Consider the following 18,611-nt stretch of genomic DNA (forward strand, 5'->3'; position numbering starts at 1 on the left):
TGGGGTCCGACATGCCAGTCAACCCGCTATCTGCCGGAAATGCCTGTAATGTTCTGGTGCTGGGCATCCTGGTGGGGGGCTGGATGTCCTATGGGTGTTGGACCATTCTTGATACACACTAAACAGTTCATTGTGAAAAAAAACAAGCAGTGTTGCAGTTCTTATCACACTCAAACTGATGCACCTACTCCCATAGACTGTTCAAAGGCACTTAAATATTTTGTCTTTCCCATTCAACATCTGAATGGCTCACATACGCCATTCATGTCTCAGTACTTAAAAATTATTTCTTTTACCTGTCTCCTCCCCTTCATCTACACTGAATTAAGTTGGATTTAACGAGTGACATCAATAAGGGATCATAGCGTTCATCTGAATTCACCTGGTCGGTCTGCTTTGAACATTCAGTGTATATTACTAAAGTGCAGTTATTGAAGCAGGTGGGCTGTCTGGGATTGTTTGTTGTTGCTGATGTCGGGAAAAGATGTCCACACGGTCAGAGCCATATATCATTAAGGGGGTCCGCTGTCCAGACGTGTTATCGTGTACAAGGCGCCCGATAAGATATCTCACTCTATTAGAAAATACCCAACAAGGCACAACCCATAATGTAATCTACCAAGGATACTCTATTGCAGGGGTACGCAACTCTTACCCTATGAGGTCCGGAGCCTGCTGGTTTTCTGTTCTACCTGAATTTATTGTACACACCTTGTGTTCCCTGGTCTAAATCAGTCCCTGGTCTAAATCAGTCCCAGTCCCTGAACAATGAAAAAAAATGTAGTGGATATCATGACACGAGACCCAGATGCAGATGGTTGGAGTTTACGATGTTTAATAATCCAAAAAGGGAGTAGGGCAAGAGAATGGTCGTGGACAGGCAAAAGGTCAAAACCAGAGTCCAGGAGGTACAGAGTGGCAGACAGGCTCAAGATTAAGGCAGGCATAATGGTCAGGCAGGCGGGTACAGAGTCCAGAACAGGCAAGGGTCAAAACAGGGAGGACTAGAAAAAGGAGAATAGCAAAGGCAGGAGTACGGGGAAAAAGGCTGGTTGACTTGGAACATACAAGACAAACTGGCACAGAGAGACAGGAAACACTGGGATAAATACACTGGGGATAACAAGCGACACCTGGAGGGGGTGGAGACAATAACAAGGACATGTAAAACAGATCAGGGTGTGACAGTGGAACTGGCTTTGAGGTCCAGAGTTGACTTTGTGGGCTTTATGCCATGTGGCTATTGGGGTAATCCATGTGTGCAATTACGAACAGCAGTTGATGCTCAAAACTCAAAGGGCTTTCCCTTTTGTATTGTATTGTATTACGGTACTTGGCTGTTGTAATCCCCAACTCCTATTTTTGCACTTCCTATTGTGATAAAGGACTACAAGACATGAATTACTTCCTCTGGGCATGCCTTGTGTCGGGTTTAATTAGTCACTTTCCTGGTCAATGTGTAACTCGATTTGAGTTTAGGCACAGCAGGTAACAGCTATTTGCCAGGTAGAGGCATGGCACCAAATAGTATTTGGAATTGTTCAAACTCCAGGTATTTGAAAGATTGTAAATACTATTTGAACCCAGGTCTGGTACCATATTAGGTTACCAGGATATTGTGCAACACATAGGAGGATGATTCGACTTGCATACCAGTGTTCTTCTGACCCTGTTATGTGTCTCTTCAGGTATCATGGAAACCAGTAAATAGATCGTACTCAAGTCATGTATTAATAAGCACTGAGAAGTAGTGGTGTAGTGGAGGATAAATACACCTAAATGTCATTTACAGACCTTTTTTTATTTACAGCTATCGGAGTTTACCCACCTATGTTTTTCACCAGTACGTCACCTCTCATAAGCACTGAAAATCTTTTTTGTCACTACCTAGCACTTTTTTTATGACTTAGTTCAAGAATCTATACATACAGAATGTGCTTACCAGCGGTTAAGAGCATTGGACCTGTAAATGAAAGGTCACTGGTTCGAATCCCTGAGCCAACTAGGTGAACAATCTGTTCATGTGCCCTTGAGCACGACACGTATCCCTAGTTGCTCTGGATAAGAACGTCTGCTAAAATGTAGAATACCCAGCTGTGTGTGCACGTACCTGCATTGCATATAAAATGCAAGCCATGGTCTCCCCACATTTTGTGCGTCATCTTTCAGCAATGATTAAGGAAAGTGAACCTGTAGAGACTGTAGGAATGAGGCTTCCTTTACATGATCTCATGGTCTGGTAGAAAAGTGCTTATGTCATTGTTACTCAGCTGGCGCTGCACTCCCGGCTCCTACAGAGTATAAATCTGCATCTCAAAGAGCTGCGCCACCACACAGCACGCTCAGGCGAACATGTACACACACACAGAGATACAGACACACACACACACACACGCCTTAGAGGTCAGCAGTGTATTGTGCTGACTGACTTGGGTGTCAATCAAATGGTGTTAAGATACAGTAAGTACATTTTTTAATTCTTCAATCCAAACCATCATCTGTTTTCGGGGATACATTTTCTTCTTTCAACACAGTGGAAAAACTAGGCATGTACAGTGCTGTATTTTAAATGAAGTAAGCAGTTATGTTTTTGTTTTACACTATTGACTCCGTTTTGCTGAGTACTTCAATCCAAACGTGCCTGCTTCCAATTTTTTAAATGTTATACCCAGATAGCGGTTTTGATTGAATAGGGTTGACCCCCCCCCCCCCCCCCCCCCCCCCCGCCTGCACAAAGGCCTAGTCCCCCCCTCTTCTGCTCCTCCAAAACCACACCTCAGAGTAAAGTCTCCACACACATCAGAGGGCAGAGGGCTGCTTTATTGCCAGGTTACTCATTCACTTTCATCAGATTAAAATGGTCAGCTGCATCCTCTGCTTTTAGGAGGGTGAAGAAGTGCCATGTTGTGTATATAAAACCCACGTCATATACTTAAACTTGAATGTATTTGAGGTGAGCTTGAAATAGCTTTTAGGACTTTTTTTTTGGTCAGGTTGAATTTGCAACCATGATTGCACTTTTGATTTCATGTAGACTACCAGGCAATTGTAAAAGTGTGATACTTTTGGATATACTCTATAGTGTATGTGGACACCCCTTCAAATGAAACGATTTGGCTATTTCAGCCACACCCGTTGCTAACAGGTGTATAAAATATAAATATGTTGTCTCCATAGACAACATTGGTAGTAAAATGGCCTAACTGAAGAGCTCAGTGACTTTCAACGTGGCACCGTCATTTGATGCCACCTTTCCAACAAGTCAGTTTATCAAATTTCTGCCCTGCCACAGCTGCCCCGGTCAACTGTAAGTGCTTGTTATTGTGAAGTGCAAATGTCTAGGAGCAACAACGGCTCAGCCGAGAAGTGATAGGCCACACAAGCTCATAGAACGGGACTGGCGAGTGCATAGGGTGTAAAAATCGTCTGTCTTCCATTGCAAAACTCACTAACGAGTACCAAACTGCCTCTGAAAGCAATGTCAGCACATTAACTGTTTGTCGGAAGCTTATAGAAATGGGTTTCCATGGCCGAGCAGCCGCACACAAGCCTAAGATCACCATGCGCAATGCCAAGCATCAGCTGAAGTGGTGTAAAGCTCACCGACATTGGACTCTGGCGCAGTGGAAACTCTTTCTCTGGAGTGATGAATCACCCTTCACCATCTGGCAGCCCGACGGACTAATCTGGATTTTGTGGATGCCAGGAGAAAGCTATCTGCTCCAATGCATAGTGCCAAATGTAAAGTGTTTTTCATGGTTCAGGCAAGGCCCCTTAGTTCCACTGAAGGGAAATCTTAACGCTACATCATACAATGACATTCTATACGATTCTGTGCTTCCAACTTTGTGGCAACAGTTTGGGGAAGGCCCTTTCATGTTTCAGCATGACAATGCACCCGTGCACAAAGCGAGATCCATACAGAAATGGTTTGTTGAGATCAGTGTGGAAGAACTTGACTGGTCTGCACAGAGTCATGACTTCAATGAGCCAGGCCTAATCGCCCAACATCAGTGCCCGACCTCACTAATACTCTTGTGGCTGAATGGAAGCAAGTCCCCGGAGCAATGTTCCAACATCTAGTGGAAAGCCTTCCCAGAAGAGTGGAGGCTGTTATAGCAGCAAAGTGGGGACCAACTCCATATTAATGCCAATGATTTTGGAATGAGATGTTCGACGAGCAGGTGTCCACATACATTTGGTCATGTAATGTACAAACAAAAACAGAACTACATATCAGTATGAACACGCTTTCTAATGGCATGGCAATATAATTTCAAACTTAAAAGGATAGTTCACCCAAATTACTAAATGACATTGGTTTCCTTACCCTGTAAGCAGTCTATGGAAAAGGTATGGACAAGTTCTGTGTAACTATGTTGGTAGAGCTGGTTGATAGAGCATGCTGCTTGCAGCGCCAGGGTGGTGGGTTAGATTCCTGAGGGACCAGTGTGAAAAAAATATTTTAAAGTATGAAGTCGCTCTGGATAAGAGCGTCTGTAAAATGTAAAAAAGTGTATGACAGCAATCCATGCTTTGGTTTAGTTTCACTGGCACTGTTTCCACATGCTAACGTGTTAGAATTTGTGGCACAAGTCCCATTCAAGTCATGGGACCGATATTATCCTCACAATCAATTTCAGATACTTTCGGATGATTTGGACTTGATGTGCGAGAAATGCTAATGTCGGTACCATGACTTGTATGGGATTTATGCCACAAATGCTAAAACGGTGACAGGAAAACTAAACCAAAGTATGGCTGGCTGTCATACCTTGTCCATAGACTGGAAAGCAATGTGTAATTTTCTGTAATATGGGTGAACTATCCCTTTAACTTTAGGCCAACAAGTATAATGCATTATGATGCCATGGGCATGTATGATCCTATAATATTTTGGGGAAGCCTTATAATTAGACAGTGTAAGGGCTCATACTGTACATGCTTATAACAAGAAATAAAGTGTCACCAACTTATTTTTTTAACCTACAGCCACTCTCAACTGATTGTAAGTTGCTCTGGATAAGAGTGTCTGATAAATGACTAAAAATGTCAATAAAAACGTGTAAATCTCTTGTAGCTGACGTGTTCGGTGTCCTGTCCTGTCTCCCCAGCCCAAGCCCACCAGGGGACGGATGCGTATCCACTGCCTGGAGAATGTGGACAAGGCCCTGCAGTTCCTCAAGGAGCAGAGGGTCCACCTGGAAAACATGGGCTCACATGACATCGTTGACGGCAACCACCGCCTCACCCTGGGCCTCATCTGGACCATCATTCTCAGGTTCCAGGTAAGAGAGTCTTCAAACCAAAACGCATGAAACGTATGTCTGGTGGGGAGAAATTATTTGCTAGAAATGCTGTTCTAGGTTTTCAATTGGGTGATGGATAAGTCTTTGCAACATATATAACGGACAGCGCAACTAAACCCGAGGGCCTCCCCCAAAGCACTGCTCCCGTTGAAAACCATTGAATTGCTGTGTTTTTTTATGCATCAATTTGTCTGGTTTGAACTCTCACTTACCCAGTGTTCTATTATTATCCTGGAGACCCCCTGTGTACAGCAGGGTCTCGGTTATCTGAATCAGGTATGTTATTATTGGTATGTGAGCAACAAACCCAGTTGCTCTCCATGAGGAGAGTTGGCCAGTATGCTGATTTCATTCCAACAGAGTGTCAAATGCTTATTTACTGTAAGGCCTCATCCTTTATAACAGTGATCTAATACTAACTTGTCCTCAGCACACATATTACACAGTCAATTATTTACATAAAGATTATGTTATGACACGAATAAGATATGTAGGCAATGTATGAGAGCACACCACTTGGTATGGCAACTGCTTGGCATCAGACCGCAAGGCGCTACAGTGGGTAGTGCGTAAAGCCCAGGACCACTATACCAGGCAGTGTCAGAGGAAGTCAAAGACTCCAGTCATCCAAGTCATAGACTGTTCTCTCCGGGAAGTGGTACCGGAGTGCCATGTCTGGGACCAAAAAGGCTCCTGAACAGCTTCTATCCCCAAGCCATCAGACTGCTGATCAGTTAATCAAATGGCTACCCGGACTATTTGCATTGACTCCCTTTTTTTGTTTGTTGCACTGACTCTCTTGCACTGGCTCTATGCACATTCACTGGACTCTACCCACACACACACTCACACATACTACACTGACACTCTCAACATACACATACACACTACATACACTCACACTGTTTCCCACTCTTCCCACACGCTACCACTGCTCTGTTTATTATCTACCCTGATCGCCTCGTCACTTTTACCCCTACCCACATTTACATATTAACTCAATCCCCTCAACTACCTTGTATCCCCAGCACATTGACTCGGTACCAGTACTCCTTGTATATAGCCGTGTAATTGTTATTTTAATGTATTGCTATTATTTATTTTTTTAATCACATTTTCTTACCTTTTTAAATGCATTGTTGGGAAAGGGCTCGTAAATAGGCATTTGACAGTAAAGTCTACAACTCTTATTGTCAGCGCATGTGCCAAATAAAATTACATTTTTTGATTTGAGACTATTCACAGGTGCTGATGTATCATTGTCTGTGTGACAGATCCAGGACATTCGCGTTGAGACTGATGGAGACAACAAGGAGAAGAGATCAGCCAAGGATGCCCTGCTCCTCTGGTGCCAGATGAAGACGGCTGGGTGAGTGATTGACTGTCACCTTGCTTTCAGACACGTTTCTTCGAGATTTGAAGTACTTAGACTTGGGTCATCTACATTAACCACTCTCAGTTCCACCGCTTGACTTAAACAATCCTCCTTAAGATATACATTTATTTAGACAGCAACACCATTGTGACTTTTTCATTTACTTTCAGACCAAGTCAGTAAAGAAATTCCAGACGAAGATCCACATCTTGAATTATGTAGAAATTGCTTAGGGAATGAATTTGAACATTGAACACACAGTCATATCTGTTGTTCTCTGTTTTGTTCTTTACAGCTATCCAAACGTGAACATTCACAACTTCAGCACCAGTTGGCGAGACGGCATGGCATTCAATGCCCTCATCCATAAGCACAGGTAACAAGAGTCTGTTTGATCAATACCTTCATGTCCTTGTGGGTCACATTTTACAACGCTCCTAACATATTTCAGATCATTTTTCTCATGTAATTCAGACCAATATCCTTTGATTTATGTCACAGTCTGTAATGACCCAATATATATATATATATTTTATCCCACCTCCAGCCCCCCTCATTTATGATGATTTATTTTCTTATTTACAATAGAGTAATGTTCAAATAACTACTTTTTGGTGTCTTTGGGATTTATTGATGCATTACTGTACGTCAGTTGGTATAATTGTTTTGAATCTTTGAGATATTGGAAGATAACTAACATTTCAACAGGTAAATTACATCTGGGTATTTACCCTGTGATTATTTGGTGGTATACTGTGAGACTGGTGCTGTTGTATGATGCTTTGTCTCGTGTAAAGGCCAGACCTGATTGACTTTGACAAGCTGAAAAAGTCTAATGCCCACCACAACCTGCAGAATGCCTTCAATTTGGCTGAGCAGCATCTGGGGCTTACCAAGCTCCTGGACCCAGAGGGTGAGTTCTGAACTATGCTCTTCTATGTAGTAGAGGAGTGCATATAGAAAATAGCTAAATCTGGTGCAACGCATAATTTCTCAGTGTACAGTCGTGGCCAAAAGTTTTGAGAATGACACAAATATTAATTTTCACAAAGTCTGCTGTCTCAGTTTGTATGATGGCAATTTGCATATACTCCAGAATGTTATGAAGAGTGATCAGATGAATTGCAAAGTCCCTCTTTGCCATGCAAATGAACTGAATCCCCCCAAAAACATTTCCACTGCATTTCAACCATGCCACAAAAGGACCAGCTGACAACATGTCAGTGATTCTCTCGTTAACACAGGTGTGAATGTTGACGAGGACAAGGCTGGAGATCACTCTGTCATGCTGATTTGAGTTTGAATAACAGACTGGAAGCTTCAAAAGGAGGGTGGTGCTTGGAATCATTGTTCTTCCTTTGTCAACCATGGTTACCTTCAAGGAAACTCGTGCCATCATCATTGCTTTGCACAAAAAGGGCTTCACAGGCAAGAAAATTGCTGCCAGTAAGATTGCACCTAAATCAACCACTTATCGGATCAACAAGAACTTCAAGGAGAGCGGTTCAATTGTTGTGAAGAAGGCTTCAGGGCACCCAAGAAAGTCCAGCAAGCGCCAGGACGTCTCCTAAAGTTGATTCAGTTGAGGGGTCGGGGCACCACCAGTACAGAACTTGCTCAGGTATGGCAGCAGGCAGGTGTGAGTGCATCTGCACGCACAGTGAGGCGAAGACTTTTGGAGGATGGCCTGGTGTCAAGAAGGGCAGCAAAGAAGCCACTTCTCTCCAGGAAAAGATCAGGGACAGACTCATATTCTGCAAAAGGTACAGGGATTGGACTGCTGAGGACTGGGGTAAAGTAATTTTCTCTGAATCCCATTTCTGATTATTTGGGGCATCCGGAAAAAAGCTTGTCCGGAGAAGACAAGGTGAGCGCTACCATCAGTCCTGTGTCATTCCAACAGTAAAGCATCTTGAGACCATTCATTTGTGGGTGCTTCTCAGCCAAGGGAGTGGGCTCACTGACAATTTTGCCTAAGAACACAGCCATGAATAAATAATAGTACCAACACATCCTCTGAGAGCAACTTCTCCCAAACATCCAGGAACAGTTTGGTGATGAATAATGCCTTTTCCAGTATGATGGAGTACCTTGCCATAAGGAAAAATTGATAAGTAAGTGGCTTGGGGAACAAAACATCAATATTTTGAGTCCATGGCCAGGAAACTCCCCAGACCTTAATCGCATTGAGAACTTGTGGTCAATCCTCAAGAGGCGGGTGGACAAACAAAACCCCACAAATTCTGACAAACTCCAAGCATTGATTATGCAAGAATCTGCTGCCATCTGCTGCCAAGAATCTGCTGCCTTTGATGTGGCCCAGAAGTTAATTGACAGCATGCCAGGGCAGATTGCAGAGGTCTTGAAAAAGACCAAATATTGACTCTTTGCATCAACTTCATGTAATTGTCAATAAAAGCCTTTGACACTTATGAAATGCTTGTAATTATACTTCAGTATTCCATAGTAACATCTGACAAAAATATCTAAAGACACTGAGGCAGCAAACTTTGTGGAAATTAATATTTGTGTCGTTCGCAAAACATTTGGCTACGACTGTACTGTTACTTATGTTTTTGTTATCCAAATAAACATAATAAAATTGTAAAAAATCTTAACGGGAATGTTTAAAATACTCTAGGGGCCAGATTCTGGTCCAATGATAGTGCTGCATACTCCAGACTACATATACCCCCTGGCGATGGGGATTTGAGCCATGTCTGCCACTTTCCACCTGCTTTACCTTCCCACTGCCCTGTCATACAAAATAATGAAATACAAAAGGAGATCTTCTTTTAATATTTTTGTAATGTTCCAAATCATTGTCACTATAACTTACAAATTGTATTAACCAATCAGAAATGTAATTTTTGCTTCACAGATATCAGTGTGGACCACCCCGATGAGAAGTCTGTCATCACATACGTGGTGACATACTACCACTACTTCTCCAAAATGAAGGCCCTGAAAGTCGAGGGGAAACGTATTGGGAAGGTGACTCAGCGTTTATTCTCAATTTATTATCTCAAATTCCATGCTTGTTTGTTGGGTTGTTGTCAACAAGTTGCCTCAGTTGTTCGGGGCAGAGTAAGAGCTTTGCAGATTTGGATTCAAATAGTATAAAAACTTTCAAGCTGTACTTGATTGAGGTCATAATGAAACCAATTGAATAGTACCAAAAGTGCAAACTGTCAATCTGGCACTTCAGGAAGGCCAAACTAAAAGAAAGAAAACAAATACTCTTTGTTCTGCTAGGTACTGGACAATGCCATTGAGACAGAGAAGATGATTGAGAAGTACGAGTCTCTGGCCTCAGACCTGCTGGAGTGGATCGAGCAGACCATCATCATCCTCAACAATCGCAAGTTTGCCAACTCTTTAAATGGGGTGCAGCAGCAGCTTCAAGCCTTCAACACATATCGCACGGTTGAGAAACCCCCTAAGTGAGTAACCCCCGCCAGCACCCAATCCCAAAGGATCCCCTATACCCCAATGCAACCCCTATGCACTTATGGAGATCTGACAAGATGGGCAATCTTCAGCTTTAAGACCATCTTAAGAATATTTGTAAATGTCTACAATATTTACTCAAGGTATAACATTGTCCAGTTACCTTGCCATTCCTTGACCCCTTTTTTGGTTACTGTTCCTGTGACATTCCCAGAACATCACAAATTCTTTGTTCCAAACCTCTGAACCAATATTTTTATGAAAAACTCATGTCACTACCTAAAGCAAAAATGTCAAGTCCTAATGTTAATGAATGGCACAACATTCTGGGTGCACGCTCTCTCCTGCTTGTAGTGGAATGTCCTTCAAAATGTTAGTTCTGCTATGTCCATGAATTGAAGCGATACGGTATGCATGTTTAGTATGTAACGATGCAGAAATAAGACGTGATATGTTGCATTCCAAAAACGCTTTGAAATAAGTGCGACCCTGCAAACTTGGAAGTAATACGATGTGTTTAGACATTAGCCCTTTTATACATTGTAAAAACTTACCTTTTTATCGATCAGGTTTACTGAGAAGGCAACCTGGAGGTGCTTCTGTTTACCATCCAGAGCAAGATGAGGGCTAACAATCAGAAAGTCTACATGCCCAGGGAGGGCAAACTCATCTCTGACATTAACAAGGTGATGCCTGTAGTCTCTGACGAACGCTTTAGGGTGACGTTTCCCTAGGTACAGATTAAGGATCAGTTTCCCTTCCCCCAATCCTAACCTTTACCATTAGTGGAGAAAATGCTAAACTGACTCAAGATAAAGGGTCTAGGGTCAAAGTTACCCTAAGCCTTGACCAATGTTTTGTCTTAGTGAAAAACTTGATGTTTCATTATCTCTCTCCCCTGTTTGTCTGTGTCAGGGTGTTTGGTAGTCTTTCTTTGGTGTGTGGTAGTATTATTATTAGTAAGTAGGCGTTTTACTATGGTATAATTATTACAACGGGAGTTATTCAGCCAACTCATACATTTTGCATCCGAACATAAAACTGTGAGATTATGAAAGAGTTTAATCCACCATTGGCATAGTGTGTATGTGTAAGGTACAAGACAGACTGGTGGAAAATGGTGGCAATTCAACATGTAGAATAGTCTACAAATGAACAGAAAAATAACGTCCGATGTTCATGTTGGTCTGTCTTGTCCATATGACACACCTGAGTTAATATTGTGTGTTTAACTTTGTCTATGGTAGACCTGGGAGAGACTGGAGAAGGCGGAGCATGAGCGGGAGCTGTCTCTGAGGACAGAGCTGATTCGACAGGAGAAACTGGAGCAGCTGGCTCGCCGCTTTGACCGCAAGGCTGCCATGAGGGAGACCTGGCTGAGTGAGAACCAGCGCCTCGTCTCACAGGTAAAAACAAACACGTGCGCACAAATAGAAGAACACACATGCATATGTATGCACATACTCACACAAACACTCAAAGTAGCCATGAGGGACAACTGGCTAAGTGAAATCCAACGGCTTGTCGCACAGCCATAGACACACACACACACACACACACACACACACACACACACACACTCATACAAAGAATAATTATAAAAAGCAATTGTGACACTTTACCTCCTATTTACACAAAATACAGTACTTTACCACATCATTGTCAATACAAATGTCTCGGCCATTGTTTTCTCACAGTTTTGCACCACTTGGTGGACACACAGATTCAGTGTAATACACTGGTATGGCAGCATCTCTGTGCACATTAAGATTAAGTGCTGCAGATGTAAAGGGTACATCTCATTTGCTTTCCTACTTTTGTCAAACTGAAATCAGGGCCAATCTGCAGTTGAAACAATAACAAAGCGGACACCCCGCCTCTGTTTTGGCAATAACCTGAGGGATGGGCCGGGAAAATGTAACCACTCTCAAAATCATAGACAGAGCTATTGGATGTGAGGCTTGACCATCCATGATATCACAAATTATCGTTAATAAATCTTCTTCGGGATTGGTGGTGTCCCTTCCACGGGACGGTTGAGCTAATGTAGGCTAATGCGATTAGCATGAGGTTGTAAGTAACAAGAACATTTCTCAGGACATAGACATATCTGATATTGGCAGAAAGCTTACATTCTTGTTAATCTAACTGCACTGTCCAATTTACAGTAGCTATTACAGTAAAATAATACCATACTATTATTTGAGGAGAGTGCACAATTTTGAACATGAAACGTTATTAATAAATAAATTAGGCACATTTGGGCAGTCTTGATACAACATTTTGAACATAAATGCAATGGTTCATTGGATCAGTCTAAAACTTTGCAAATACACTGCTGCCATCTACTGGCCAACATCTAAATTGCACCTGGGCTGGAATAATACATTATGGCCTTTCTCTTGCATTTCAAAGATGGTACAATTTTTTTTACAAAATAACGGTTGTTTTTTATCTTTAACCAGATCTATTGTGTTAAATTCTCCTACATTCCTTTCACATTTCCACAAACTTTCAAATGGTACCAAGAATATGCATATCCTTGCTTTAGGGACTGAGCTACAGGCAGTTAGATTTGGGTATGTCATTTTAGGTGAAAATTTTAAAAAAAAGGGGTGGATCCTTAACTTGTTGTAACTCTCATCCCGTGAACGGGATCGTTGTCATCATCTGACACTAATTAGCATAACGCAACGGACATAAATATTACTAGAAAATATTCCTATTCATGAAAATCACAAGTGAAATATATTGAAACACAGCTTAGTCTTTTGTTAATCACCCTGTCATCTCAGATTTTCAAAATATGCTTCACAGCCAAAGCAAGACAAGCATTTGTGTAAGTTTATCGATAGCCTAGCATAGCATTATGTCCAGCTAGCAGCAGGTAAATTGGTCACGAAAACCAGAAAAGCAATCAAATTAAATAGTTTACCTTTGATGAGCTTCGGATGTTTTCACTCACGAGACGCCCAGTTAGATAGCAAATGTTCCTTTTTTCCAAAAATATTATTTTTGTAGGCGAAATAGCTCCGTTTGTTCTTCACGTTTGGCTGAGAAATCGACCGTAAATTGCGGTCACGACAACGCCGAAATTATTCCAAATTAGCTCCATAATATTGACAGAAACATGGCAAACGTTGTTTATAATCAATCCTCAAGTTATTTTTCAAATATCTATTCGATAATATATCCACCGGAACAATTGGTTTTTCAGTAGGGGCTAGAGGAAAAATGACTCCCTCTGCATTTTACGCAAGAATCACTCTGAGAGCCATCAGGTGACCACTTGCGCAATGTAGCCGCTTAAGCTTATTCTTCAACATAAAGGCGTGAAACTACGTCACAATGCTGTAGACACCTTGAGGAATAGTAGAAAAGTAATCTGGTTGATAGCCCATTCACTGCTCAGTAGGGACGCATCGGAACGCATAGCATTTAAAACATGAGTCACTTCCGGATTGGATTTTTCTCAGGCTTTCGCCTGCAATATCAGTTCTGTTATACTCACAGACAATATTTTTACAGTTTTGGAAACTTTAGAGTGTTTTCTATCCTAAGCTGTCAATTATATGCATATTCTAGCATCTTGTCCTGACAAAATATCCCATTTACTTTGGGAACGTTATTTTTCCAAAAATGAAAATACTGCCCCCTAGTGAGGCTATACAGTGTTTGTTTACATTTACAATGTTTACAAACATTGGAGCAAAACAAGCTTATATTTGGGGTTCTGATGGGGTGTGACAGTTGAAATAATGTCACGAGGCATAAAATTGTTTTGTTTATAGTTTTTTTCTCTCCCCCTTTTTGTGATATCCAATTGGTAGTTACACTCTTGTCCCATCGCTGCATCTCCCATACGGACTCGGGAGAGGTGAAGGTTGAGAGCTGTGTGTCCTCCCCGAAACAAGACCCCGCCAAGCCGCACTGCTTCTTGACACAATGCTTGCTTAACCCGGAAGCCAGCTGCACCAATGTGTCGGAGGAGACATTGTGCATGCGCCTGGGCCGCCACAGGAGTTGGTAGAGCGTGATAAGACAAGGAAATCCCAGCTGGCCAAACCCTCCCCATAACCCAACGACTCTGGGCCAATTGTGCGCCACCTCATGAGTCTCGCAGTCGCGGCCGGCTGCGACACAGCCCAGTATCGAACCCAGATCTGTAGTGACGCAGACCACTGCACCACTCGAGAGCCCCCTCATGAGGCATTTCTAAGTCATATTCTTCAAGAATCAATGGGTACATCAATGTATAAATCCAAAAATAGCAACTGCGGATTGCCCCTTTAAAGGAAGCATAGTATTTTATATGTCATTGTCAAATTGTAAAGACGATAACTTCACAGAAATAGAGAGTATTTCTTCCTTGTATGCCAGTATGTTGCCAACCATACGATATAATACTGTTAGGATATACTGTATTTTATTGTATTTTAATCTATTCCATTCCCATCACTTCTATCTCGCAGGACAACTTTGGCTTCGACCTTCCAGCGGTGGACGCGGCCACCAAGAAGCACGAGGCCATCGAGACTGATATTACAGCTTACGAGGAGCGTGTGCAGGCCGTGGTGTCCGTCGCTAAGGAGCTGGAGGCAGAGAAATACCACGACATCAAACGAATCGCAGCACGCAAGGACAATGTGATCCGGCTGTGGGAGTACCTGCTGGAGCTTCTGAAGTCGAGGCGCCAGCGCCTGGAGATGAACTTGGGTCTGCAGAGGGTCTTCCAGGAGATGCTTTACATCATGGACTGGATGGATGAGATGAAGGTAAGAGAGGGAGAGAGGACCCTTCTGAAAATGTATATGTGTTGGAAAGACCAAATGTATAATTGCACATTTAATTTTTTATTGTAACACAAATTGAATTATTCAAAATGCATTCTACCTCATCTACCCTGCTTTCACTCTTACTCTTCAACCTCTTCATTCAAAGACTCAATCATGGACACTACTGATAGTTGTGGCATGTTTGCGTGATGTATTGTTGTCACTACCTTCTTGCCCTTTCGGCTGTTGTCTGTGCCCAATAATGTTTGAAACTATGTTTTGTGCTGCTACCATGTTGTTGTCATGGGCGGCAGGGTAGCCTAGTGGTTAGAGTGTTGGACTAGTCAACCGGGAGGTTGCAAGTTCAAACCCCCGAGCTGACAAGGTACAAATCTGTCGTTCTGCCCCTGAACAGGCAGTTAACCCACTGTTCCTAGGCTGTCAATGAAAATAAGAATTTGTTCTTAACTGACTTGCCTAGTTAAATAAAGGTATAAAATGTTGCTACCATGCTGTGTTGCCATGTGTTGCTGCCTTGCTATGTTGTTGTCTTAGGCCTCTCTTTATGTAATGTCATGTTGTCCCTTGTGTTTTGTCCTATATTTGTAATTTTTGTATTTTTAATCCTAGACCCCGCCCACGCAGGAGGACTTTTGGTAGGCCGTCATTGTAAATAAGAATTTGTTCTTAACTGACTTGCCTAGTTAAATAAAGGTTAAATAAATAAAAAATTCACTAACACGTGAACAATGTATTGGAAACAGGTAATTTCAAGTCAAACAATGTATTAATTTCCGGTAGGGGGTGTCAAATAATATTACCCTAATGTCCCATCCCTCTTCTAAATAATAATTTTAACCAGTATCAATGCTGAATAATTCCAAATCTGCACACCTGAACCTCGTCCTAGGCACTCCTGTAGATACAAGAGGATTGGGTTGGCACTGTAAGCACTGCATCATCTTGCCTTTCTGATTGGCTGGGTGGAATTCTCGCTTATCGCTTCCACCTATCGAATCCTCTTCGGTTTACAGGAGTCACAAGGGAGTTGATGGTAGTTGTAATGAATACTCAGGGAGAAAAAGGTGTGGATTCACACGCAGAGCGCGGCAGGTGTTTATTTCACCTTCACAGAAAGCAGTAAACGTGGTCACAGGCAGGCAATGGTCATACACAGGCAGGCAATTGTCATACACAGGCAGGCAATGGTCATACACAGGCAGGCAATGGTCATACACAGGCAGGCAATGGTTATACACAGGTAGGCAAACAGGCAGGTGAATCAAAACTAGGACTGAAGGCTATAACTGGTTCTCACAAATTAGCTAGGAAAAGGCTTAGTAGAGTCAAAACAAGCAATACCTCACAAAGGCACAAACAGAATGAACTGATCTAAATAAGGAGCTGATGAGACCAGGTGAAATCAATTAACAAAAATGAAAGACGTGTTCTGTTTCGTTGTTTTCTTGAACAAGGTTGACTAAGAAAAAAAAATACAAAACCTTACAGTAGTGGTTGATTTGGATTGATTTTTACATTTAATCTAAATTATAAAAGTTTCAAAAAGTTTCCTCTCCTCACCTTGAAATAAATACTCATATTGCGTTTCAAAGTGCACAAAAAGTAAATGATTCATATTGGCAACTGACGAACTAAGGCCAGTGTAATTGAAGGTGCCTGTATGTTGCTAACACACATGCCTGCCTGTAGTATGTCATGCCTTTATGTCTCTACCACACAGATGATGCTACTGTCCCAGGACTATGGGAAGCATCTGCTCGGAGTGGAGGATCTCTTGCAGAAACATGCCCTGGTGGAGGCTGACATCGGCATCCAGGCCGACCGAGTCAAAGCTGTCAACAACAATGCTCAGAAGTTTGCCATCGATGGCGATGGTGAGAATGACCTAAACATTCCGACTGCTATTATTCTAATTGTATTATTAACTGATGATGATAATATATGTCAACACACAATTTTTCGGTTCAGTTGTATAGCATACATTTTGCAAGATCTATACAAGCAAATGGAAAAATTAAAATTAAAGGAATAGGCAACGGAATGGTCATAACATATACAGTACAATGTCAATACAGTACCATGTAAATCTGTGGGTCCTGCAAGATGCTAACTGGGCCTCTGTTCTGTCTCCTCTACAGTTTACAAGCCCTGTGACCCTCAGGTAATACGCGACCGCGTGGCACACATGGAGTTCTGCTATCAGGAACTGACCCAGCTGGCTGCCGAGCGACGGGCCCGCCTGGAGGAGTCCCACCGCCTCTGGAAGTTCTTCTGGGAGATGGCCGAGGAGGAGGGCTGGATCCGTGAGAAGGAGCAGATCCTGTCGTCGGACGAGAGCGGCAAGGACCTGACGGGCACTGTGCGCCTGCTGAGCCAGCACCGCACCCTGGAGAACGAGATGAGTGGCCGTGCAGGTCACCTGCAGCACACCATTACTGAGGGCCAGGCCATGGCCGACGGCGGCCACTTCGGCGCTGCCAAGATCCGTGAACGCATCACCAACCTGCGGGCGCTGTGGGCAGCGTTGGAGGAGCTGGCGGCCGGGAGGAAGGCCCATCTGGAGGAAGCGTATGCCCTGCACCAGTTCCAGGTGGATGCAGATGACGCCGACGCCTGGACCCTGGATGCCCTGCGCATCGTGTCCAGTGGCGAGGTGGGCCATGACGAGTTCTCCACACAGGCCCTGGTGCGCAAACACAAGGATGCCGCCGCCGAGGTGGCCAGCTATCGGCCGGTGATAGATGCGCTCCATGAGCAGGCGGGTGCCTTGCCTGAGGTGCAGGTCCAGTCGGAACAGGTCAAGGGCCGTTTGGCAGGCATAGAGGAGCGTTACAAGGAGGTGGCCGAGCTGACCCGGTTTAGAAAGCAGGCACTGCAGGACGCCCTGGCCCTCTACAAGATGTTCAGCGAGGCGGACGCCTGCGAGATGTGGATCGATGAGAAGGAGCAGTGGCTCAACAGTATGGAGATCCCAGAGAAGCTGGAAGACCTAGAGGTCATACAGCACAGGTGAGAGAATCCATAAATATATAAATGCATGCTGAAGTCATAGTCGACCCCTAGCGCCTCCACCTTTTAGGCCTGATTTAGCCTAGTGTGCCACTCAAATACTTGACATACAGTTTCAGTCAAATGTCATTTTTCTTTATTTTTACTATTTGAAGATGTGAAATAACACACATGCAAGCATTTCTTTGGGAACAATGTTGTCGATTTTCAAAACACTGTAACAGAAGAAACGTAACTCTGGCCATTTGCAAAACATTAAAGGCCCGATTCCGACCCAAGTTAAGTGTGTGAAAATGGAACGTAATTCCTTTTTTAATGCACTTTTCTCTAAATGTGTATTCTGACCTTGAACTTAAGAATGAGAATAGCGTGCTATTCATCTGCTATTTATTTTGGATAAGTTAGTGTGGCAGAGGTGAGTCTACACATATGCCGTATTCTGACCTTGACATCATTTCCTAATCTCCTAATCATTCCACCACCTTTACACATAAGGAAGCAATTAATAAGGTCTAGCTAACCTATTTGTTCCAAGTGGAAAAAGCATCTACTGAATTTTTTTCCTATAAAAATAACACCATTCTCCATGCAATGTAATTTACAACTTGGTAAGAGCTATTGATAACAGCTATTGATAAGTAAATGAGTCATCCATTTGAAGAAGGTAATTGT

The 18,611-nt window shown here is 42.9% G+C and overlaps 1 pseudogene; it reads left to right on the forward strand.

Moving 5' to 3' along the window:
- The window catches only part of LOC115103938 (spectrin beta chain, non-erythrocytic 1-like), a 115,652-nt pseudogene that overhangs the window by 54,325 nt on the left and 42,716 nt on the right, over window positions 1-18,611 (forward strand).

Source organism: Oncorhynchus nerka, linkage group LG21 (genome assembly GCF_034236695.1).
Source record: "Oncorhynchus nerka isolate Pitt River linkage group LG21, Oner_Uvic_2.0, whole genome shotgun sequence".
In the NCBI taxonomy this organism is placed as follows: domain Eukaryota; kingdom Metazoa; phylum Chordata; class Actinopteri; order Salmoniformes; family Salmonidae; genus Oncorhynchus; species Oncorhynchus nerka.